General features: G+C 36.8%; 1 protein-coding gene and 1 pseudogene across 1 annotated transcript in view; one reads left to right on the forward strand and one right to left on the reverse strand.

Annotated features, from left to right (window-relative positions):
* RAD51B (RAD51 paralog B) overlaps positions 1 to 25,450 on the forward strand; it is a 361,088-nt gene that overhangs the window by 46,755 nt on the left and 288,883 nt on the right. The window lies entirely within an intron of this gene.
* LOC112396100 (60S ribosomal protein L9 pseudogene) lies at positions 5,721 to 6,279 on the reverse strand (annotated as a pseudogene).

The raw sequence follows: 25,450 nt of genomic DNA on the forward strand, positions 1-25,450 counted from the left end.
TGCCTTGAAACTCTGCCTGCTACTGCTCCTCTGAGATGGAATGAGTATTCACAAATGAGGCGCTCCATTAGTCATGGTGCATTTCCTGGGCCCTGGAGACATGGGCATGACATCACCAAGGGCCAATTAAAACAGGCTTCTCTGTCACACAAGCCCCTGAACCTCTTTAGAGGTCTGTATGGAGTGTGTGTTCTGTTCCTAGCCCTCAGGGTGTGAATTGAACTGCCTTCCTCATCCAGCCATATTCTGGGCACAGAAGTCTAGCTTCCAGACCCGAGAGGCCAGGTCAAGTTTGAAAATTTGCAGAGCTGGAGGCAGATTCCCATTTAGTATTTTTTTCCTGGGCTCAGGTTTTTATTCCCAGTTTTACACTCTTAATGACATTGTTACTTTATGTGGGAAAGGGAGGGTGGTGAAAGATGCTCTCTGTGTTAGGTAAAAGACACTTGGCAGTTAGAATTTCTGGATAAGTATAGGTTGGTAACATAACAAAATCGGAAGCATATTTTGCCATTTTGTTACATGGCTTTTGTGTGTAGCTTAACATCATAAAACAACATCTTTTAACAGTAAAGGCGCCTAGCAAAATTAGTGTGGCTTAGAATAGGGCAATTACCAAAGGAACTTTACTAAGGGGGATTAGTCACTCATTAAATCTTTTATCTTCAGGAAGAAAAGAAACTTCTTTTCTTTCAATTCTTTTTTCTTAGAATTTAAGCATTTTAGGTATACCCCATGCCACACCCCCTCTTCCTAATTTATATATGTACTTATTTATGAAAATGACTTGTGGAATTTAGTTTCAGATATAACTGTTCATTCTGTGTACCAGAAAGTTTATTGAAAGACTTGTTTTCTAATTGGTAATAGCTCAGTCTCTTGCTAACAAGCCATAATTGTAAAATTCCCTCTTTAAAAATTATTCAAGGAAACAGGCTCAGGATTCAACGTGAGATTACACTGGACAGACTTTTATAGTTTAATCCAGGGATTGAACCAAAAACTTGTGTTTTCCAGTCTTCACAGGCAATCTACGGTTGAATGAGAATGATTCCTTTAGTATTTTTTCATGTTTGAATTCTTTTTAATGAAGTCTAAGAGAAATTACTAGACACAGACATTTTTGTGAGTATTATGTTATCTGTGGCTACCCTAAACCACAGAGCATGCCACCCCTACAGCTTAAAAAAAAATCCTTGTTGTTTCTGCAAAGATAAAGATGATTATTATTTTTTTAAATTGTAGAGGCTTTTATTTTAAGAATCACTTGAAAGTGTATGAATTTATTCCTATTTCCTAAGAACAAATATAGCAGTAATTAAAGGAATTTCCTCTAGAACTATGCAATATACTATAAAAGAGGACACCTTTTAGCATTTCAGAGATTCCCCCCCCACTTAAAGATCTCTATGCAGTTTAAAACATTAATTATTAAAATTTCTAAACATCTCTGGTATTTTTAATGGTATATATGTGTGTGTGTGTGTGTGTGTGTGTGTGTGTGTGTGTATGTATATATATAGTTAGATTTTATAGGTGAGGAAACTGAGGTACAGAAAGATTGAATCTTCTACCTTGTGTCATTCATAGAAGCAGATATTGAATGCATAAATCATTCTTACCAAAACCCTGAAGAGGATATTCCTCTGTGTCTTTACATAAAATTGTTCTTGTTTTCCTTTGCTAGCTTCCAAGCTTTGCCTCGCTAGCAACGAATTTTGTATTCCACAACCCTTTTGATGGTCGACAAAAGAGCGGGTTAGCCTGGGCAGACTGGAGCAAGCCTGGAGAGGGGCCATTTACCACAGGCGTAAAGGTGTGGGGCTGGGGCTCTGGGAGATCTCCTCCTGCCTTACTCTTGGCAGAGGACTCAATTCTCCTCAACCCCATCCCCCAATTTCTCACACCTGAACTAATATTTTGCCACCTCTCAGAGGGTTGTCATGAACACTGATGAGTTTAACGCCGAAAAAAATGCTTCAAGCCTTTTGGAAAAAAGGTCTGTCTTATATAAGTACACAATTAGTATTGGCCACAGCACCGGTCACAAGCCTCTTGAGTGGGCAGTAGGCACCCTTGGATGAAGTTAACCAGATGCTTGTTTTGGTGAGGACAGACTCTGGAATGAGGTCTGCTGCTGCCTTGAGAGGACACGTCTGGTTTGAAACGTTGAAAGCCAGGTGATCCTTTTAGCAGCTACGCAGTAATGTCTCTTCACTGCTTCTGTTTCCTGCTAATTTGGGGAGCAGCAGATGCCTCCCTCGGAATCCCTCCCAGAGTGTTGGCATGCCGTGCTGATCTTCTCACTAAGCCCTAAACTTTTCCCGCAGAAGAAAAGTCTCGAAAGGTTAGTCCAGAATATGATAGCGAGAAGTTGTGAGAGGCAGTCTGATTGGTTTATGAAAAGGTAAGGATGAGTCATGTCACTCCTAAAGGCACTGGCATCCACTTATTACACCAAAGCAAACACTGAAAGAAGGAAGCCTTTAGTCTCATTAAGGAACCCAGACAAAAATCCCACTTAATCCATCTTGCTTTTCCTTTTCCTCTAACTCAGCTGGTGTGCAGGTGTAGGGCAGCTTGGCAGAAGCTTTGAACATTTGGAAAACGGAGTCGTTACTGAAAGTCACTGACACACACTTCCCTTGGAATGCTGCTGATGTCATGGAAAACTGGGACCTTAGCAGTAACCCCTAACAACCAGAGCTACAGTAAACAGTAAATGTTACCTCCACCAAGGCATTGGTTTTTAAAGAGTTTTAACAGGCTAGGGCTTGCCAGCCACAACTCATAAAAATGTTCTTATAATTTTACCCTGCTCTCTAAAAGCACTGGATAACTGCTGAGGTTTCTCTGCCACTCGGGTATGCAAAGCCAAATTCACGTCAGTTTCAAGGTTCACTATTCAGAATTTACAGCACTTCTTTTCCATTCCTCTTCATACCCCCTGCCATGCTCACAGGATTAGGCCTGGGAGATTTAATACCTTTTCAAAGAAGTCTCTTGTCTTACTGAGTTGCCTCCATTTCTGGTGATGGGTTGAATCTGTGTGCTAGGTTTTGCCTATTGTTTTATTAGCCCAGCGGTTAACCCAGTGTGGTTAATTTGTAGCCCTTGATCAATAGGTTATATTCCAACCAATTTGAAATAGTTGGGCCAAGTGACACCCTGTAGTTCAAACACTGAACTAGGTACATAGCAAGAGAACAAGCAGCACGTGCTGTCGTATAGAGTTGTCGAGAATGGTTGCTGTCAACAGTTTAAGAAAGGAAAAGAAGACATAGAAACCAAGAGATCGGGAGGAATTTTCTCCCATGATTGGCTTTTTTTTTAGGAGAGAGGTTAGAGGAATATTACTACGTAAACCAAACCCAGCATGGCTTCTTTTAGACCTGTCCACAAGGTGGGAAGAAGAAGAATGCTTGTGCAAGGCATTGTCAAGGTGACCATATAACTTACCGCCCAAACTGGATACTTTGGAGAGTGAAGGGGCTCTACTAATAATTACTCTGGCACAATGGGAATAAAGCTGACTGTCCCAAGCAAAGCAGGAATATGGTCATCTCCATCACTGTGTTAAGACCCACCCAGCCCAAGCCCTTTGAGGAGGCAGTCTTCACAATGCCAGAGAAAGTGGACCCATTCGTGCAACCTGGGTTGTCTCAGTTCCAAGAAAACAAGTCCACTCTTAGAATTAGTGGCCTAGATAGGGAACTCTTACTGCAAGATTTCCCCTTAGTTAAAACCTCAAGTAGAGTAAACTTGAACTCATAGTCTTTATTTACCCAGTTTTGAATATGACTTTTATTGCCATAGACCAGTGGTTCTTAAAATGTGATGAGATACCTGAGGGTCCCCAGAGATCCTTTCAAGGGATCTGTGAGGGTGAACATTTTTCATCATAATATTAAGGCATTATTTGCCTTTTTCATTCTCATTTTCTCACAAGTGTACAGTGGAGTTTTCTAGAGGACATGTGAAGTATGATATTTTAATGAAGAGCCAGATTAATGAAGAACCAGATATTGGAATGTATTAAGCCAGACATTAAAGAGATTGGCAAGACTGTAAAACAGTGGCACTTGTCTCACTAAATTTTTTCATTTTAGAAAATGCAACTATTTTTCATAAAAATACATTATTTATGTTGAGGTTATAGGTTTATTAGTGTTACTTTTTTTTTTTTTTTTTATTAGTGTTACTTTTAAACAAATCAACAAATACTTAAAAATTATTCAGTTTTGATTTCTTTTTCTTTTAGTTTTTTTTAAATTTTATTGAAGCATAGTTGATTTACAATGTTGTTTTAATTTCTTCTGTACAGCAGAGTGAGTCATTATACATACACATATACATATATTCTTCTTCATATTCTTTTCCATTATGGTTTGTCACAGAATATTGAATATAGGTCCCTGTGCTATACAGTAGGACCTTGTTGTTTATCCATACTATATAGAATAATTTGCCGCTGCTAATCCTAAACTAGAGATTATCATACTAAGCGAAGTAAATCAGAAAGACAAATACCATATGATATCAGTTATATATGGAATCCGAAATACGATGCAAATCAACACATCTAGGAAACAAAAACAGACTCACAGATATAGATAACAGACTTGTGGTTGCCAAGGAGGGATGGGGTAGGGGAAGGAAGGAATGGGAGTTTGGGATCATCAGTTTTAACTTCTGATGTGGTCAACATATTCCTCATAAATAAAAGCTCTATGAGTCCTTAATAGTTTTTTTTAAGAGTATAAATTGGTCCCAGGTGGGAAAGGTTTGAGAACTGCTGCTCTAGACCTTTCTCTCTCCTGAGGGAACATGCTGGTAAATTGAGGTGATAAATTCCCTGTGAGAGAGACCATCTTTATTCATTATCTTATCTACTACAGCACCCAGCAGAATGCCTTGCCCACAGTTAGCGCTCTTTATAGATATGCATAGATGAGCTCCTGTGACAGCTCTGAAAAGTTACCACGTTCTCTCATGTTTGGGTGTTCCATTAACATTACTGTTTTTTTTTAATTGAGGTATAGTTGATGTACACTGTTGCGTGTTTGGGGTTTTTTGTGTGTGTCTTTGTCTTTTGATATTTAATGTGTTCCAGTACTTTTTGTTAACTAGTATTATTGATATTTTGACATAACAATAATGATGTCATTTTTTTCCTTCCAAAGTCTTATGTAATAGATCAAATTCTCATATGAAACAAGAATGTTAGATTTAAAAAAAAAAATGAAGAATAAAACAAGAACTCATTACTTTTATTTTTTTAACCTACCAATTCTTCTTTATCCTCATCTCAGGTGTCACCTTCTTCAATTAGCCTTCCTGGAACTTCCCAGGCTGGCCTGGTACCCCTCCCATGTGCTTTCTAAGTAACCTTTATTACTGGAAGTACTAGTCTGATCATGCCATTGACATTTTGGTTTCCCCCAGTTAACTTTGCATGCCTTTATGACAGAAGTACTGTCTTTAATTTCCTTATTCCCAGAATTGAATAGTACTTGGTAAAGGGTAAGCACTAGAGAATCTGTTAAATGAAAATGTATAGAAGGAAGGAAAAGTTAACTAATTTTAACTAGTTAGTGAAGTGTCCAGTGCCCCACCCCCCTTCCCAAAATAGAGGGTATTTATTGCATATTTAAAATATCACAAACAGGTCTTGGGAATTATCCAACATCTTGTTTCCATAGCTGGACAACTTTTAGATCTTATTCATCAGTCTGCTGAACTATTCCTTTTTAAAAGACGTGGATATCATTCCCCCAATTTTTCTGATATTTTTAACTATTGTGACTTGCTAAATCAAAGCAGCTGAATTTGACACAAGTTCAATGTAGTTTCCTTCAAGAATTAACTCATCTTTCTGGGCTTGAGATACCCTGTGGATGTTTTTTCCACCCAGGACATTTTAGAGTTCGACGAGAGACCTATTCTGAATGAGGATATTGATGGGGAGGTGAGCACATTACATTACATTACATTACATTACAAGCATTCACCTTGTAATGACCCCCAGTGCATCGCCCTTGCTCATGCTCTTTACACAACTACAGATAGTGCCCATCGTGGCCAGTCCTTTGTTTCCCCACCGTATGTCAACCCAGAGCCTCTTCTTTTTCCTTCCAAGGCGACTGAGATCTACATTGATGTGATTGAAGTCCCTCCACAGGGCTCCTCTGGGGTCCTTCACAGTAACTATGCATCCCTTCAGGGTGATGTTGACATATCCAGAATGTCAACAGTCTGATTGTTGAGAACTGTCTTCATTCTTGCAGTAGATGCAGCAAAGGGAGGTGAGGTATTTTTGTTTTCATTTTTTAATGTCATATTTTAACATGATTTCCATAGTACTGAAAAGAAAATTTTTAGTGGAAGAAACCACAATTTGAGATTGCTTTGTTATGACCTTACGTATAAACCAATATACAGTGGGCCCTGCATATCCGTGGATGTGGAACCTGTGGATACGGAGAGCCGACTGTACTGGGGCATTTTATGTAGGGGACCTGAGCATCCGAGGATTTTGCTGTCTATGTGGGGTGTCCTGGAACCAATCCCCTGTGGATGCTAAGGGGCCATATTTCCACCTATCTCTCCACACTCATAAACTCCTTTTCAGAGTAGGAATCTTTTAAGCCCTTAAAGGTTGGTTACCTTTTCCTGAGAATGTGGTATTTCTCAATATCAGAAATTATTTCTTTTGGCAAAAAGGGAAAAATTCCATTTTATATATATATGTATGTATACACACACACACACACACACACACATACACACATTCATACATACCACATCTTCTTTATCCACTCATCTGTTTGATGGACACTTAGGTTGCTTCCATATCTTGGCAATTGTAAATAATGCTACTATGAACATAGAAGTGCATGTATTTTTTCGAATTAGTGGGATTTTTGTTTGTTTGTTTGTTTTGTTTTGTTTTCAGATATATACCCAGGAGTGGAATTGCTGGGTCATATGGTAGTTCTATTTTTAGTTTTTTGAGAAACTTCCATTCTGTTTTCCACAGTGGCTACACCAATTTACATTCCCACCAACAGTGTATGAGAGTTCCCTTTTCTCCGCATCCTCGCCAACATTTGTTCCTTGTGTTCTTTTTGATGATGCCCATTCTTACAGTTGTGAGGGATAACTCATTGTGGTTTTGATTTGCATTTCCCTGATGATTAACAGTGTTGACCATCTTTTCATGTGCCTCTTGGCCACCTGCATTTCCTCTTCGGAAAAATGTCTATTCAGGTCTTCTGCCCATTTTTAAATTGGGTTGTATGGGTTTTGGTTTTTTTTTAATGTTGAGTTGTGTGAGCTGTTTATATATGTTGGATATTAATCCCTTATCAGTCGTATCATTTTCAAATATTTTCTCCCATTCAGTAGATTCTCTTTTTGTTTTGTTGATGGTTTCCTTTGCTGTGCAAAAGCTTTTAAGTTTAATTAGGTCCCATTTGTTTCTTTTTTTGGATCTGTCTCCTAAAACAAAGGAAATAAAAGCATTCTGCTTGGTTTTAGGTTGAGTCTTTTCTCTGAGTGCTGTTAATTATATGAGTCTCCAAGTCTCTTTCTTTTCCTTAAGACCTAACACTTTGGATAATTATTTACCAAACTTATGTGTGAATGTTTGATGAGGAAACAGAGAGAGAATACGTCACAGTTCTTATCAAGTCCTCATTTAAAAAGGGTTTGGTGGGGGAATAGTAGTATTTTGTCTGAGATAGAGTCCTAAAGGAACACTGATTTTTTTGGACAGGGCACTGGCTGGATGGGAATGGGAGAGCTGGATATTTGTCCTGACTTTGCTACTCTCTAAATATTAGTATGATTTCAGCAGATCACCTTACTTCCCTTTGCTACTCTTAAGTTTCCCCATCTGTAAAATCAGGCTGGATTAGAAGGTCTCAAAGGCCCCTTGCAGATCATCTAATCCTATAGTTTGTTTTGTACTCTGGCAGGATTTCATGTTCTTGACGTTCTTAGTTGACAAGTAAGGTGTGGGAGGAAATGACAGTCTTGAGTAACCAAAATGGATTTTGTCTACCCGTATGCGCTAATCCCCAAAAGAAGAAGAAAATGCAAATGAGCCAGGGGCCGAACACGAAAATGGTGACAGTGAGGAGAACATTGAAGCAGACAGCTGAAAGCTTCATTTCCTGGCCCGTCTGCCATGAGAAAGGCTGAGACTGCCAAAGCCTCCAGGCAATCAAGGCCAGAACTTTGGCTCACTCTTCTTTTGAACTCCCCCCATACCACACACACAAACCACACAGGAAAATTGTCGCTCTCCCTTCATATTTGTGCATTTTGGCTGCACTCCTATTTATGCCAAGTCCTCACCTAATCCCCTTCCTTCCAGCTGTCACTATATTCTGCCTGTTGCTTTCCGGGCTTTGGAAAGCAGCTGCAATTTTCAGTGGAGGCCCAGGGGTGGTGGCCTTGGCAGTGGGGCGTTGTTAGGGTGTGTGGACTCTGTCCGAGCCAACAGTCACTTTTACCTGGTTTATAGGCAGTTTGAGGAGTGTTCTCACTCTCCTTCCTTGGCAAATGTCAGAACTGATGGCTTTAATTTTTTTCCCTCTCCTCCCTCTTTGGGGAGTTTTTCCCCGCTCTACATTCCTCAGCCTTTTAGTCTGAGAGCATCCTGTGGAAGATTTGGTTTGTCTTAGGTTCTTTTGCCAGGCTGCTCATCTTCTTTTTTTTCTTTTTTCCACATAAAACGTATTTATCTATTGGGAGAGCTAAAGATGGATAACCAGAGCTTACAAGCCTAGAAACTTGACCCCTTCTCATCTCTGACAGTATATCCCAAGCTATTAGGTCTCCCAAGGCCCAGAGAGCTCTTGGTCATTTGCTGTCCATCCGGCCTCTAGTTGGAGAGCTAGCTTTGGTGTCCTTTCACCTCTGGCTTGTGAGGTTTTCCCATGGAGCTTGTCTGCATACATCTCGTATTGGCTTTTAGTGATGGTAACCGAACAAAGAGACACTTGGTTCTCATCATATTAGAAAGCTGAGCAAGAATCAGGAAATCTGCTTGAAGAATCTTGGCTGAATATAAGGAGAAGCCATGTTATTATAAAGGTTTTAAATCATTCCAGTGTGCACAGACTGACCTTGCTGGCCTGAATGTTGAAAGCAGAACAAAACTCCCACCCAGTCATTGTTTTTGGCTGATGAAGAGAGCCTTTTTAGGTACAGTGGGTTGTTCTCTGCCCCTATTTCTGGAAACTGCATCAACTATCTTGCCTTCTACCTAGCAGTGCCAACCCACACTCCTGTTTTCCTTTTTTTTAAAAATAAATTTATTTATTTATCTATATTTGTTTTTGGCTGCGTTGGGTCTTCGTTGCTGCACGCGGGCTTTCTCTAGTTGCAACAAGTGGGAGCTACTCTTTGTTGCAGTGCGCGGGCTTCTTATTGCGGTGGCTTCTCTTGTTGCAGAGCATGGGCTCTAGGCACGTGGGCTTCAGTAGTTGTGGCACGACACACTCCTGTTTATATAAGAGGAACCTCACATAGTTCTCAGAGCCTGGTGAAAAAAAACTCAAAGTGTGTCTGTGTTTGGGCTTGTCTGATGGTTTCTCCTATCTGTATGAATTTTGTATTTTATTTCAAAGAATTTAAATTTTAATTGATGTTAAATTCAAATAGACGAGTCTATTTGATAAAATTCTTTGGTGATAGGATCCTGTTTAACTTTATAGGTACTATATAAAGTCTTTTTATTCATGCTGGGAATAAAATACTACAAAGCCATTTTTTTTTTCAATTCTGTTTTATCTCAATCCTGGACTTACTTGGCTATATTGTTTCTAATGCCCAGTTAACCCTTCTGTCACTCATCCTTTCTCCCACTCCACATTTTTTGCATTGTCTATAAATCATAGAATCATAGTTTGATAAAGCATTAGTACTGGAAGGGTCCTTAGATGTTAACTACCCAAGCTTAATTTTATAGATGAAAAAAGAGCCTACAAAAGTAACAGGATTAGGCCAAGGTCACATACCTGCCAGAGCTTAGGCTCACAAGTGTTTTTCCACCATACTACTCCAGACTCCATGTGTCAGGAATTTTCCAAAGCACTAAACTAATAATAGCTACTTCAACAGGCAGGAAGTGCATCTTGCTGGAAAGGGCAGAAGTTTTGGAGCCAGAGAGATTTGGGTTTGAATATCTTGTTCTGCCATCTACTGGCAGGGTAAATTGGGCAAGTAACTAAAGCTTTTAGGGACTCTGTTTCTTCCTCTGTAATATGGGAATAATAATAATAATACTTTAGGGTTATTATGAGTATGGCACTATATGATCTATATAATGTGCCTGTTATACATATTGTGTTCAACAAATTATTATTATTATAAAAAGTCTACTGATCATAGGAAATATTATCTCATATATATAAATAATAATTTAAAATAGGTATTTTCGGGCTTCCCTGGTGGCGCAGTGGTTGAGAGTCCGCCTGCTGATGCAGGGGACACGGGTTCGTGCCCCGGTCCGGGAAGATCCCACATACCAATAATTAGCTATTCTGAGCCGTTCTTATTCAATAGTATTCTCCTAAATTTAGCATTAAAATATGAATGGAGTGAGTTGTCCGGAAATGAATTCCTGAAAGTTATTTATACCATGACAGTGATTCATGCATTTCCCTTTTCTTTATAGCTTTCATCTGTACTTAGCTACAGTGTATCTTGTCCAAAAATTTTTGTACATGTTGAACTCACCCTAGGAAGACATCTGGAGTATACTTAGGTTTGGCCCCTGGTTTTCATTTAGCTAAACACTAGGATATAAATCTAGAATATAATCTACATAGAATGTTAAATTCATATTTTTGAGAAGCTTGAGATATTTAGTGTTATTCTGAAACTCTTTGTGTGATGAACAGCTTCGATGTGAAATTATATGTACCTGTTTGGAGTATAGGTTGAAGTTATCTTGTGTTCATCATAAAAGGGCCCAAGATTGTTCTGTTAAAAGGAAGTAGAACTACGTTGTTGAACCCAATAGCATGGGGAGGAGGAATGAGTTAGGAAACAGAAGCTAAGATTGAATTAGCGAAGGCCAGAAGCAACAAAAGAAAGTTTGGAAGCTTCAGGAGTGATTCAGGGGAATTTCAGTTGTGGGCCTCTCAGATTGCATAGATGTCGTTGGCTGACTGGAATGCACTTAAGCTTAAAGTGGATGGAAGGACCTTGAGAAACTAGACAGAAAAAATTTCGCTTCTCTAATAATGAGAGGGCTTGGGAGAAAGAGCTTTGGCTTAGATTTTAGACAGAAGTTAAGTGCAACTAGAAAGAGGCACTATGTGCTTTCCTCCATATGGAACCCTTAATTGCTAAGGCACTTTCAAGTTCATGTAATTTGGTCCATAACTATGGTTAGATACATAGACTTTTCTTTCCTTGGTCGCTTTTTCAGTAAGGTGAAAGTTAAAGAGTACAGCAGTGGTGGAGAGTGGAATGGATATTCCTTGTGCCTATTCCTACCCACTGTTATATATTAGGTTAAGAGCCTTAGGCCAGCAGTTTCTTAAAGATAAAAGTAGGCATCAGTTTGGAGGAATATTGGATAATTGAATATGACCAGGAAGTAGAAGGTGCTATTTTGCTATATTTTGGGTTCATCCAGATGGGATCAAACCAGAGGAATTTGGCAAGCATTGGGACTCACCACTTAGAACCACACTGAAATAGTTGTGGTAGCAAAAGAATTTCTCCAGGAGACTTATTCCACTTGAGGCATAACAGCCAGAGATTCCTGGCCCTTGAGGGGAGAGTGCCAAAGCTGATAAATTTTAGAACAATCAACTGAAGTCTATAAACTCAGGAGAAGTAGTTCAATTCGATGGTACTGGGACTAAATTGTTTCCATAATTTTCACACAGAAGACATACTATGAGTAAATGTGTCCTATAATCCAGTGTTTAGAATTAGCTCCTCCCTAATATTATTTCCTTTCCTTGAGATTTAATATATTGCAGTTTAATAAATGAGAACATTATAGAAGAATTTAACTTTAAGAACTTGTGTTTGACTTCTTCTGTATTCGTGAAATTCTGACATATTAACCTTACCATTTTTTAAGACTTTCTGGGAGAGTTCTTCGTGACCTAAAATTTACCTTCCTGTTTAATAATTCTCTGCTTTTTATACTCTGGTAAAATTAACTACACTTCATCATCATCAGTATTGCTTATCCCTTGTCACCTGACATCTATCCCTGTATTGTCCAATTGTATCCCCTTCAATTGCCCAGTCCACTGACTTACATACATTAGGTTTTCATTAAATTTAATGGTGAATGAGGAAGTACTTTATATTTTAAACAACTGACTATTGTAGAGAAAGACAACACAACAGGAAGGAATTACTGTGGCTAAAGAGTCAAACAGGAGACTAAAAATGGGAGCTTTAAAATTTTTTAACAGCTTTATTGAGTCATAATTGACATCCAATAAAGAGCACATATTTAATACAATTTGATACGTTTTATCATATGTATACACCCATGAAGTCATCACCACAATCAAGATAATGAACATGTCCATCATCCCCAAAAGTTTCTATGTAGCTGTTTTAGTCCATCTCTCTCATCCTTCCCCACCTTACCCTCCTCAAGCAAACCACTCATCTGTTTTTGTCACTATAGATTAGTTTGCATTTTCTTGAGTCTTATATAAATAGAATCATACAGGGTAAACTCTCTTTGGCCTAGCTTTTTCACTCAGCTTAATTATTTTGAGATTCATCCATGGTGTTGCATCTATCATTATTTTATTGGTTTTTATTGTTAAGTAGTATTCCATTGTATGCATATAACACAGTTTACTTATCCAGTCACCTGGATTATTGATGGATATTTTGGGTTCTTTCCAGTTTATGAATATTATAAATAAAGCTACTATGAACACTTGACTACAAGTCATTGAATAGAGGTATGCTTTCTTTTTTCATGGATAAATACCTGAGAGTAGAATGGCTAGATTATGGGATGGTGCATGTTTAGCTTTGTAAGAAACAAACTGCCTTCCAAAGTGGCTGTACCCTTTTGCATTTCCCCAGCAATGAAGTAGAGTTCCTGTTGTTCCACATGCTTGCCGGCATTTAATAATGTTGGTGCTTTGAATCTTAGCCATTCTAATAGATGTTTAGTGGTATCTCATTATTATTTTAATTTTCAAGTCCCTAATGACATATGAGGTTGAGCATCTTTTAAAATACTTATTTGTCATCTGTATGTCTTATTTGGTGAGATGTCTATTAAGATCTTTTACCCGTTTTTAAATCAGATTGTTTAAGAGTTTTTAGAGTCCCTTGTATATTTTGGTTACAAGTCCTGTATCCAGTACGTGTTTTACAAAGATTTTCTTTCAGTCTGTAGCTTGTCTTTTCATTCTCTTAACGGTGTCTTTTGCTGAGAAGTTTTTAATTTTAATGAAGTCCAGCTTGACAATTTTTTCTTTCATGGAGAGTGCTTTTGCTGTTATATCCAGAAACTCATGGCCACGCCCAAAGTCACCTAGTGTTTCTTCTATGTTATTGTCTAGAGTTTTATAGTTTTGTGTTTTATATTTAGTTCTATTATCCATTTTGAGTTAATTTTTGTGAAGGGTGTAAGGTAAGTGTCTAAATTATTTTTTGTTTTTTTAATGTGGATGTCCAGTTGTTCCAGCACCATTTGTTAAAAAGACGATCCTTCTACATTGAATTGCCTTTGGCTCCTTTGTCAAAATTCAGTTAACTATATGTGAATTATGAACTCTCTACTCTTTTCCATTGATCTAGTTATCCGTTCTTTCACTGAAAACACACTCCCTAGATTACTGTAGCTTTATAGTAAGTCTTGAAGTCAGGTAGTTTCAGTCCTCCATCTTTGTCTTTCTTCAATATCGTGTGGGCTACTATGGGTCTTTTGCCTTTCCATATAAGCTTTAGAATCAGTTTGTCCATATCCATTAAGTAATTTATTGGGATTTTTATTGGGATTGCATTGAATCTATAGATCGAGTTGGGAAGAATCAACATTTTGAGAATATTGGGTCTTCCTATCCACAGAATATCCCTCCATTTATTTAGATCTTCTTTGAGGTCTTTCGTCAGAGTTTTATAGTCTCCTCCTATAGATTTGTATATACTTTATTAGGTTTACACCTAAGTATTTCTCTCTCTCTCTCTGTCTCTCTGTCTCTCTGTGCCAAGATAAATGGTGTTGTGTTTCTAATTTCAAATTCTAATTGTTCATTGCTGGGATATAAGGAAGCAATTGACTTTCATACATTAACCTTGTATCCTGTCTTCCTTTGGATTAAGTATTTTTTATGATTCCATTTTACATCTTTGATTGTCTTGTTAGCTATAACTTTATTTAGTTGTTTTGGAATTTATAGTGTACATCTTTAACTTATCACAGCCTATCTTTAACTGCTCTTATGCCACTTCACATATAGTATAAGAATATTACAGTAGCTGTATAGTAGTTGTCGTATATTTTACTTATACACGTTACACATGTTATGAATCACACAATAAAGTTTTGTTTAAGCAGCCAGTTGTCTTTAAAATACATTTAAATAATAAAATATCATATATATTTACATACTAGGTACCATTTCCATTATTCTTTATTCCTTTGTATAGATCCAGATTTCCATCTGATGTTATTTTCCTTCTGCCTAAAGGACTTACTGTATTATTTCTTGTAGTGTAGGTAAGCTGGTGATGAATTTTTTCAGCTTTTGTATGTCTAAAGAGCTCCTTATTTTACCTTTTTTTTTGGAAGATAGTTTTGCTGGGAATAGAATTCTCGGTTGACAGTTTTTTCTTTCAGGTTTTTGAAGTTGCACTACTGTATTTCTATTTTCATTGTTTCCAGCTAGAAACTGCACTTATCTTTGTTTCTCTGTATATAAAGCGTCTTTTTCTCTTGTTCCTTTTAAGTTTTTTTCCTTTCACTGGTTTTGAGAAACTTAATTATGATGTACCTTCATGTAATTTTCTCATGTTTTTTATGCTTGGGATTTGTTGAGCTTTTTCATATGAAGAGTTATAGTTTTCATCAAATTTGGGAAAATCCTGACCATTATTTTTTCAAAAGTTTTTCTTCTCTTTTTCTTCTATCCTCCTCCTTGGAGACTCCTATTACACATATAGTAAATCACCTGAAGTTGTCCCCCCCACCCAATAGCTCACTGATACTCTTTTCATTTGGCTGATTGTTTTCTGTTTCATTTTAGATAGTTTCTATTGCTGTAGCTTCAAGTTCATGACTTGTTTTTGTCTATTTCTATGTTTACTAGTTTCTATTGTTGTGTCTTCACAACTTGTGTTCTCAAGTTCTCCAATGTGTAATCTACCATTAATTCCATCCAGTGTATTTGTCATCTCATATATTGTAGTGTTTATCTCTAAAAGTTTGATTTTGGGTCTTTTTGCTATCTCTAACTTTTCAAACATATGGAATATAGTTATAATAACTATTTTAATATCGTTGTCTACTATTCTAGCATCTGTGTCAGTTCTGAGTCCATTTCAGTGATTGAGTTTTCTCCTTATTATGGGTCTCACTTTGCTGCTTCTATCTATGTCTGGTTATATTTGATTGGATGCCAGACATTGTGAATTTTACCTTCTTGGGTACATTGTGAATTTTACCTTCTTGGGTGCTGTATATTTTTGTACTCCTGTAAATATTAAGCTTTGTTTTGGGATGTAGTTGAATTATTTGGAAACAGTTTGATCCTTTTGGATATTGCTTTTAAGTTTTTTGGGGTTTCTTTTGCAGGACCAGAACCATTTGGTTTAAAGATAATTATTCTCCACTATCAAGGCAAGATCCTTCTGTATACTGTACTCAGTGCTCCATGATTTATGACGTTTCCATTCCGGTTGATGAAGACAGGCATTACTCCTGGCTTTGTGTGAGTGCCAGGCACTCTTCTCTTTACTTCTATCAAATCTTTCTTTCTCCAGCCTCAAGTAATTTCCTCACATGCGTGTACTAATCAGTACTCTGCTGAGTATTTGAGGGAGACTCCACAGATCTCTCATGTGAACTCTAGCTGCCTTGTTCTTCCCAGGTCCTAGGTTCCATCTCCTCAACTTGAGTGGACTCCATCTGGGTTTCCTCTCCCTGCATCACAGCCTAGAAATTATTAGTAAGCTGGGGCAGTCATAGAGCACTCCTCATTTTTTCCATCTCTAAGGGATCACTGTCTTTCATTGCCTGATGTCCAGTATCTTGGGGAAAAAAAGTTGTTTCATATGTTTTGTCTTAAATATATTTTTTTGGTTGTTTTAGGTGGTAGGGTAAATTTGATCCTGTTACTCCATCTTGGTCAGAAGAGAAAAAGCTTTTACGTTTTCAATGGTGGTTACAGAAATGACCAATAGCAAGACAAGGAGTCTCTAACTGAAATACCCATGATGTTTCCTCATAAATTGAGAATTTGGAAAGAGAATTAATCTCAGAATTATCATTATTTTTGGTCCACTTACATCCATCACAGACATTTACATAACAAAATTCCTTGTACAAATGGTCGATCACATCAATGGGTAGATTACTGAATTTGAAGAAGACATACACAAGCCACTAGAATTATACATTTCATAGAACATATTATGTAAGAAGGAAATGATGCCAAATGAATTGAGTTGGTATCATAGTACAGTATTATTTTAATTTCTTTATATCAGTAAATAGCTGTGAGATTTTTGGTTTTGTTTATTTGCTTTATTTGTGCTTTACTGGGAAGCCAATTGATTTTTGGCAAGAAAAGAAGCAGAAAAAAATACCAAAATGCTACAGAAACGTAGGTTATCTCCTGTCTGTTCTTACAGCCCCTATAATGTCAGCCAAGTCAATAAATGTTTGCAAAAATCCAACTAGAATGTGATAAGGTACTTGCTGTAATTGCTTTCTCCTTTTATAGACAGTTTGAAAAACAGGAAAGTTCATGGATAAACAGCAGTAATTAGAATGCAATTGTGAATCTTGGGTGCAATTTGTATGTGTGAGTTTCAGATTGACTTGGCCCTTAGAGCAGAGAGACCCTTCTAAGACTAGTACCACAAAGATTTGAAGTTCATCTGCACAGTTTATGTGGCTAATTAGCACTTAGGGTTTCTTCAATAGGGGCTAGTGAAGTAAGAACTAGATAATATCTTGTAAGATCTTTTTATCTTTTTTCTTTTTTTTTTTTTTTTCCTATCTTGTACTTAGAAAAAAGCCTTGGACTGTTGAATTGGAATGGAACAATTAAACAGACTTTAAAATAAAGCACTGACATGCTGGCTGCTTGCCTGCTCTACTGGGGCAGCTCTGGTTCCAGGGAGAGAGAATGCTTTTTTTGTTTGTTTGTTTGTTTCCAGACAATTTCCTGCGTCATCACATTTTTTGTGTGAGCCAAGTGTTTGAGGTTGGTGATGTTGACAGAGCCCTTGGAGAATGGAAGGAGTTCATCTCCACAGAGAAAGGCTTTTGTATTTCAAGTTTGAAAATTCCAGAATATTTTTCTATAACATTGTTATTGCTAGCTTTTTATTGCTGGTCTCCCCTTATCTAGTTAGCAGCTTTTTAGGTGGATTAATGTTTTAAGTCAAGAAAGCATTTTAGAAAAACTATTTCTCTTGGCATTTATGAAACTCGCAACCACATATCTTGCTCTGCTTGGGTCTAAGTTTGGCAAATTGTGCATGTAGTATTCCCAGAAGGCTTAGGGTTTCTTTTTTTTTTAACTATAAATTCTATGTTTATTAATATTTAATTTCCCTATAATAGAACCATTGCATGCTGAGTGACATTTTCTCATGAATTGTTTGGGAAAATATAAAATATGTTTGAACTATAATTATTATGATTTCCATTTATTTACAAATTTCTTTTTATTAATAACGTACCCAAGGCTATTCTTGATCATTTGAAAACAGAAATTTTGTTATATATATATATATATTTTTTTTTTTTCTGGTATGATTTGGAACTCTTAGTAAAGGTATAAACTCTTATTTAGAACTGAGTCCTCAGTCTGGTTCCATAGCACCTCTGATTCAAAGAGGGTGTTGCAGTTTATAAAAGACTTACTTTTGGTAGTGGAGGTGGTAGTTTTGGGAAAATGGGGTTAGAGGGGGAGGCGTTAGGTACACACATATTTCTCTAACATGTGTTAATGTGCCAGGTGCTGACCCAGACATCTATGCTATGTTATCCTTTTGTAAACTGCCATTTCTGAATCTCAGAAAATGGCCTGATTAGGTGGGAGCTGGAGAACTAGAAAATCTTACTATTATTATTTTTTAAACCTATACCTATAAAAGAGAGATACTAAGAATTCATTTAGTATGATGCTTCTTTTTCTCTGTTTCAGATTTAAACTGTTTTTCTATAAGCTAATCAATAGAGGGATGATAAACATTTTAAAGCATGTTATAGCAAAGGCATGGCATTATGAAAAATGGGACATTACATGGAAGTAATAGAATAAAATGTATGGAATTAGGTAGTCTGAGAATTTTAGAACTAAATTTAGAAATCACTTGGACCATGTATTTCATCTGACAGATGAGAAAACTGCTATCCTCAACCTATCAGCCTTGCCCAGCAGAGCTAGTTAGTGCAGATATAAGATGGAAACCTAGGTTGCTTAACTGCCACTTCAGTATCCTTTCTATTATATCCTCATTCTGTTTTCCGCCTTCCACATGAGCTCTACATCCTAAATTAAAACAGTAACAACAGCAATCACAAGTGATTGTGTTAAAAGTACAATTTAAACCTGTTTGTTGGTTGGTTGCTTTATAGCTGGCTTGTCAAAAAGTCTTAGGGAGTCAGGTATTGGGTAGGTCATGGCCTCTAATCTTATTTTCAAAGTTGGAGAGAAATCTTTGGAGACAAATTATATAAACTTTTTTTTTTTTATAGACTTTTAAACTATTCATTTGAATGTTTAAGTAGTTGTGACCTCTGCTGTAATGGTCCTAGAAGACAGTACTCAGGCCGCAGCCGGCTATTCTTGAGACCACAGAAAGAGAAAGAGCCTCTGCCCTGATGTATTCCATGAGGTGAATAATAGGCAACATTTAAGGAACACCTAGCTCATGGCAGACTATTCTCATCACACCCTTCCCACAGACTTTTTTCGTTCCCCACATCCTATACCAACCTTCCTTGACCAAATGCAATGAACAGGAGCTGTTGCATGAATTGGAAGGAAAATGTCTGAAATATATGAAGTTATAATGACTTGGTAAGTGCTATAAAAATACTCTATAACTGAGTTGGAAGTTGCATCATCCATGCCTGGGGCACTGTAGACTGGGCCCAAATGGTATAATTCTCTGCTGTAACACTGAAGTAATGTTTACATCTGCCAAGAAAATATTTTAGATTTCAAACCTGTGAAATGGCCAGCTATAATTGGTCAATTCCAGTGAACCACAGGTATATTTAGTTTCCTTCCTTTACTTCTTACTGTCTTCTTTAAGTAGGCTGAGCCAACTAATTAAGGATTGTGCTCTTGTATGACTCTGCAAGGTGAGCTTTAAAGTCACTCAATATATTGAATTGCCTACATATTACATAGCACTGCTCTCTTAAATGTACAAACTCCTTAATAGAGTGTAAGTCCATTTCGTTTAGAGAAAACAATTATTTTCGTCTACATATGTCAGAGTAATGATCGAAGTGGCATATTGTAATGACAGAACATGAGGAGTCAGAAAATTTAGATTCATTTTTCCCCCTACTGTTGATTCTTCATTTGATCTGACTTGAATCATTTCCTTTTTCTTTCATTTCTCTGTCTGCTGAAGGGGAATAATAATACTTTCATCTGCCACACAGAGGTGCTGGGAGGATGAAAGATAAATTTTTCCAAAGCACTTTGAGCTGCTTAAAAGAAAGACTTGTTTAAACAAAAGTTGAGTCCATTTTCTGTCTTGTTATTTCTTATGTTCAGATACCATAGAAAGTGTTAGAAGAGACTCAAAAGGTTTGGTTGTTTTTTATAACTTCATTTATAGTCGGTAAGGAGGTGAGTATAATTGCTGGCATTTTACAAACAAGGAAACTGAAGCCCCAAAAGATTTGTTTATTTGGGGGCTTAAAAGGAATATCCCTATAGGAGAATTGGGGGAAATGAGTGAGAGTATAGCCAATAACATTGGCCATGAGTTGATAATTATTGAAGCTGTTAATGGGTATATGGGGGTCATTATACTATCCTGTATACCTTGCCTGTGTTTGAAATTTTGCATGATAAAAAGTTTAAGATTGATTTAAAAAAAAAGAATAGCCCCTGTTTTTATTTACAAAGTCCTTTTCAAAAGCTTCTGAGTCCGTTTATCTCATAGGCATGGAGAATTCTTTATTTCTTAGGGTTCAGCAAAAAATTGGAAAAAATCTTACATGCATGGACTAGAGCACAGGCATTTTAGTTTTTCATATTTGGTGTTTATATTCTATTTCCAGTGCTTTCTGAGTCACTTGCTACTTTTATTACTTTTAATGTAATATACTATTTTTTAAGAATTAATAGATTACTTGTTTTTTCTCACTCCTGTTCCAGATACTCGTCACCTTCTCTTTGTTGTTGTTGATTTAAAATTTTCATTTTCCTATTTCTGGAAATTGTTGGGAATTATAAGCAGTCACTTATTAACCCAATTACTTTATGCTTCAGTAGACTTGTCAGTGGGCGGCCATGTGAATTATTTCGGCTTTTAGAGACACAGATCAACCTTGCTACCCCATACCCGCAATGGAAAGCTGCTGACCTCCCCATTGTAGGATCTTATAATCAAATGGCATTTGAAACATGTGAGAGCACTCATTAAACAAACAAACAAAAATCACCCTCCACCTGGGTTATATTCACTGGTAGACTTGAATGGTTAGAGCTTGTCATTTCATAAGCTCCTAGATAACACAAATGCTGGACTGAAAATGCAACATACTCGGTATTCATTTGTTCTTAGACATCAAAGGAAATTAAATTAGAACGTAATCATAGAACTTTAGAGTTAAGAAAAATCTTGATAATCACTTGGTATAGCCCTTTCACTTTATGTGTGAAAAAACTAAATATTAGAACAGCCAAGTAATTTGCTCAGTTACGTAACTTAGTACTGGCAGAGCTGGAACTTGAACTCGAGTTTCTTAGCTTTCAATTTAGAGTTCTTAACTAGGTTGCCTCTCAAGTGCATTTAAGTCCTTGATGTTGTTTGTGAACACTAGATACGCCTCTGCTTTTTATAGCTTAGAGATTTTACTGTTCTGGAATGCCATGCTGAGCCATTTTGGAGCCTGGGGCAAAAGGAGAAATCGGTGATATTGACCCTGCCTTTATTTAAAATTGTGATGTTTTCTTCATCGTGGAATTTTGGCATTAATTTTGAGTTTTAAAATCGTGCGTTAAAATATTATTTACCTTACTTCTACCTTGAATACTGAGTTTTACATCTGAGGTAGGTGTCTCACTAGATTCAACCTAGTCCCAGCCTTGTTATTTTGATTTAATCCACTAGTTAATCCTTCTTTCAGTCTCTTGGCAGTTAAAAAAAAAAAAAAAAATCAAGCTATGGAACCTTTATACTCAAAGCAAACCCTTACTGTTGGCCACCTAAAAGTGATGGCAACAAAGAAAACATACCAGAATTTGCATGTGCTATTCATTGACATCATAGTAGGTAACTTAAAGCATAGTAATTTTTGGCTCCATGAATTTAAGCTCTTTTAGAATGTCTACCAGTTTACTGAAAAGAGCTCAAAGCCAAGTCATGGGTTCTGTTGTCTGATCCTTGACTGCATTGTGTTTTGAGGTCTTACGTAATTGTGTTTGTATTGATTTCTATAAATTGAGAGCCAGAAGAAGGAAGCTCTTTATAGCCTTATTGTGTTCATCGTTTTACTTGGTCTTTTCAACAAGCGTTTGAGATAGGTAACTTACAGGTTAGGACTCTTTCAGTTCCAAGTGATAAAACCCAACTCAACACTGGCTTAAGTTAAAAGAGAATTCATTAGCTAACATAACTGAAGAACGTAAGGGGTAGATCTGACTTCAGGTATGACAAATTGTTTCATCAGGGCTTGGTCTCTCTACATCTCTTGAATCTGTTTTCCACTGGGTTGGTTTTTCCCACACAGAAGCTCCAGGCTTATGGTCCTACTAGCTTAACAACTTCAGGAGAAAGGGAATGAATCTTTCCTCCTTCTCCAGCAAAAAGCCTCAGAATTGAGTATAATTGGCCCAGCATGGGTCATATGCCCATCCTTGAACTATTAATTAATGCCCCCGGCATGCAGTTATTTCATTGGCTAAGCCAGCTTCATATGCTCAACCTTGGAGCAGGAGATAGACTGAGGGTGGAAAAGCTGTTTCCCCTAAAGGAAGAGAGGACTTCTTAACCCCTGCTCCCCAAAACGTATGCTGGAGGGCAAAGACAAATGTCTACTAGGATGTCGTTATACCCATTTCATTAATGAGGAAGTTGAGGCTTAATTAAGTTGATTTTCATAAGGCTACACTCTAATGAGTGATAGAGTCTTAATTTTGATTCCAATCTGCCTAACTCTAAAGCCCATACTTTTTACTTCACACCTTGTTGTATCCCCGGAATACTACGCCCCTTCTCCTAAATGAAACTATGGTGGTTGCCATTTCTTTCTAGCAGTTGTTTTCAGCCGAGGTGATTTTGCCTCCAGAGGAAATTTGGCAATGTCTGGGGACATTTTTTGGTTGTCAGAACTGTGCAGAGAGGTTGAAGGGGTACTAGTGGGTGGAACCCAAGGATGCTGTTAAACATCCTACAGTGCACAGGACAACACCTCACGTGAAGAATTACCCAGGCTAAAATGCCAATAGTGCTAAGGTTTAGAAACCCTCCTTTATAATAAGGTTCCATTTCCAGCCTATTACTATTAACAAAAATTTGAAAGAAAGATGTAATACAGAGCGAGATTGAAAGAATTCCAACATCTAGGTATAATTAAGTAACCTTTCAATTCAGGGAGACTTTGATTTATTTTCATAACACCCACTATTAGAATACTGAGTTCTCTTGTTTAATGGGTAAATTGAAATAGCACATTTAATACATTCCTTTTTTTAAAAAAATTGTTTTGTATAGGCTTTAGCTAAATTCTCAGGCATAATTTTTTTTATTCCAAAGCCATATACAATTTCCTTAAAATATAAATCTAGGGATATTTTAAATCAAATACTGAATGGTTTTATTAAAAAATTTTTTTCACAATATATATCCATTTATTTTATCTTATTTGATTTCTTTCATCAGTTTTGAGTAGTTTTCAGCATACAAGTACTGTCATGTTTTGTTCGATTTATACCTAAGTATTTCATTTATTTTAGTGGTTATAAATAGTATTTTTCCTAGTTTTATTGAGGTATAATTGACAAGTAAAATTGTATGTGTTTAAAGTATACAACATGATGATTTGGTATATGTATACATTGTGAAATGATTACCACAATTAAGTTAATTAACACATCCATCACGTCACATAGTTACCTTTTTTGTGTGTGTGGTGAGAAGGCTTAAAATCTATTCTCAGCAAATTTTAAGTATACAGTACAGTATTATTAACTATAGTCACCATGCTGTACATTAGATTCCCAGAACTTAATTCATCTTATAACTGAAAGTTTGTAGCCTTTGACCAACATCTCCCCACTTCTTCCCCCCACCCCAACGCCTGGCAACCACAATTCTACTCTCTGCTTCTCTGAGTTTGAATTTCCTTTTTTTAAATTCCACATATTGGTGAGATAATACAGTATTTTTCTTTCTCTGTCTGCCTTATTTCACTTAGCATAATGTCTTCCACATTCACCCATGTTGTCACAAATGGCAGGATTTTCTTCCTTTTTTATGGCTTCTGTATCAAATTTTCTTTATTTATTCTCAATATTTAGGTTGTTTCTATATCTTGGCTGTTGTGAATAATGCTGCCATGAATGGGAATGCAGATATCTCGCCCTGATACTAATTTCATTTCCTTCAGATATATACACAGAAGTGGGATTGCTGGATCATATAGCAAGTCTCTTTTTAATTTAATTTCAGTGTCCCTGTGTTCATGCTAGTATATAGAAATGATTTTTGATTGTTTATCTTATATCCTGTGACCTTGCTAGAACTCACTTATTAGTTCTAAGAGGGTTTGTTGGGTATATTTATTAGTTTCCTTTTTTTTTAATTCCAATACAGTTGATATACAATATTATTGTAGTTTCAGGTGTACAGCATAGTGATTTAACATTTAAATACATTATGAAATGATCACCACGATAAGTCTAGTAACCATCTGTCCTTACACAAAGTTTTTACAGTATTATTGATGATATTCCTTGTACTGTATATTAAAAATCCCTGTGACTTATTTATTTTATACCTGGAAGTTGGTACCGCTTAAATCCCTTCACTTATTTTGCCCATCTCCCCTGCGCCCGCCCCTCTGGCAACCACCTGTTTCTTCTCTGTATCTATGAGTCTATTTTCATTTTGTTTTTTAGATTCCACATGTAAATGAGGTTGTATTTCCACATATAAGACATCTGACTTATTTCATTTAGTAGGTACCCTCTAGAGCCATCCACGTTGTCACAAATGGCATGATTTCATTCTTTTTTATGGCTGAGTAATAGTCCGTTGTGTGTGCGCGCGCGTGTGTGTGTGTGTATACACCACATCATCTTTCCATTCATCTGTGGAGGGACACTTAAGTTGCTTCCATGAATACTGAATGCTTTTGAAACAAATATATAAGTTTATCTCGGAAGCCTTTTAAACATTTCAAATAGAAGATTCTATACCAGAGGAAATACTTATTTTTAAACACTCAGCCAAAGCATTTTTTAAAATTCTGATGCTAATAGGAGGTTTAATGTACTAGAAAATGTACAGCATTTTTTTCCCTATAAGCCTGTCCTTTGTGAAAGATTAATGAAGGCAGAAGAGTGCATTTAATATATTATAGCTGCTAGTTCTGGGGTTTGACACTTCAGAGAAATCAACCTGCTTGTTTAATGACAGGAAAATAGTTTGAACAGTCCACCTCCTTAAGACTGTGAGTGGTTTCTGGACTGTGCAAATCTGAATAATCCTGGGAAAGCTGCGCTAGTCACACCACACATAGTTATTCCAGTAGAATAATTGAATGATTAGAGGGATACTACAGAAGGCATTGACATGAGAAATCTTTCACAATCTGGCAAATCAAATTTATTATTGGAATTGGAAGATTTTGGACTTAATATTTTCTCTTGTTTTTAAATTTTTATTTATTTATTTACTTATTTATTTATTTTTGGCTGTGTTGGGTCTTCGTTTCTGTGCGAGGGCTTTCTCTAGTTGCGGCGAGCGGGGGCCACTCTTCATTGCGGTACGCGGGCCTTTCACTATCGCG

Source organism: Neophocaena asiaeorientalis, unplaced genomic scaffold (genome assembly GCF_003031525.2).
Source record: "Neophocaena asiaeorientalis asiaeorientalis breed wild unplaced genomic scaffold, Neophocaena_asiaeorientalis_V1.1 scaffold348, whole genome shotgun sequence".
NCBI classification, from domain to species: Eukaryota; Metazoa; Chordata; class Mammalia; order Artiodactyla; family Phocoenidae; genus Neophocaena; species Neophocaena asiaeorientalis.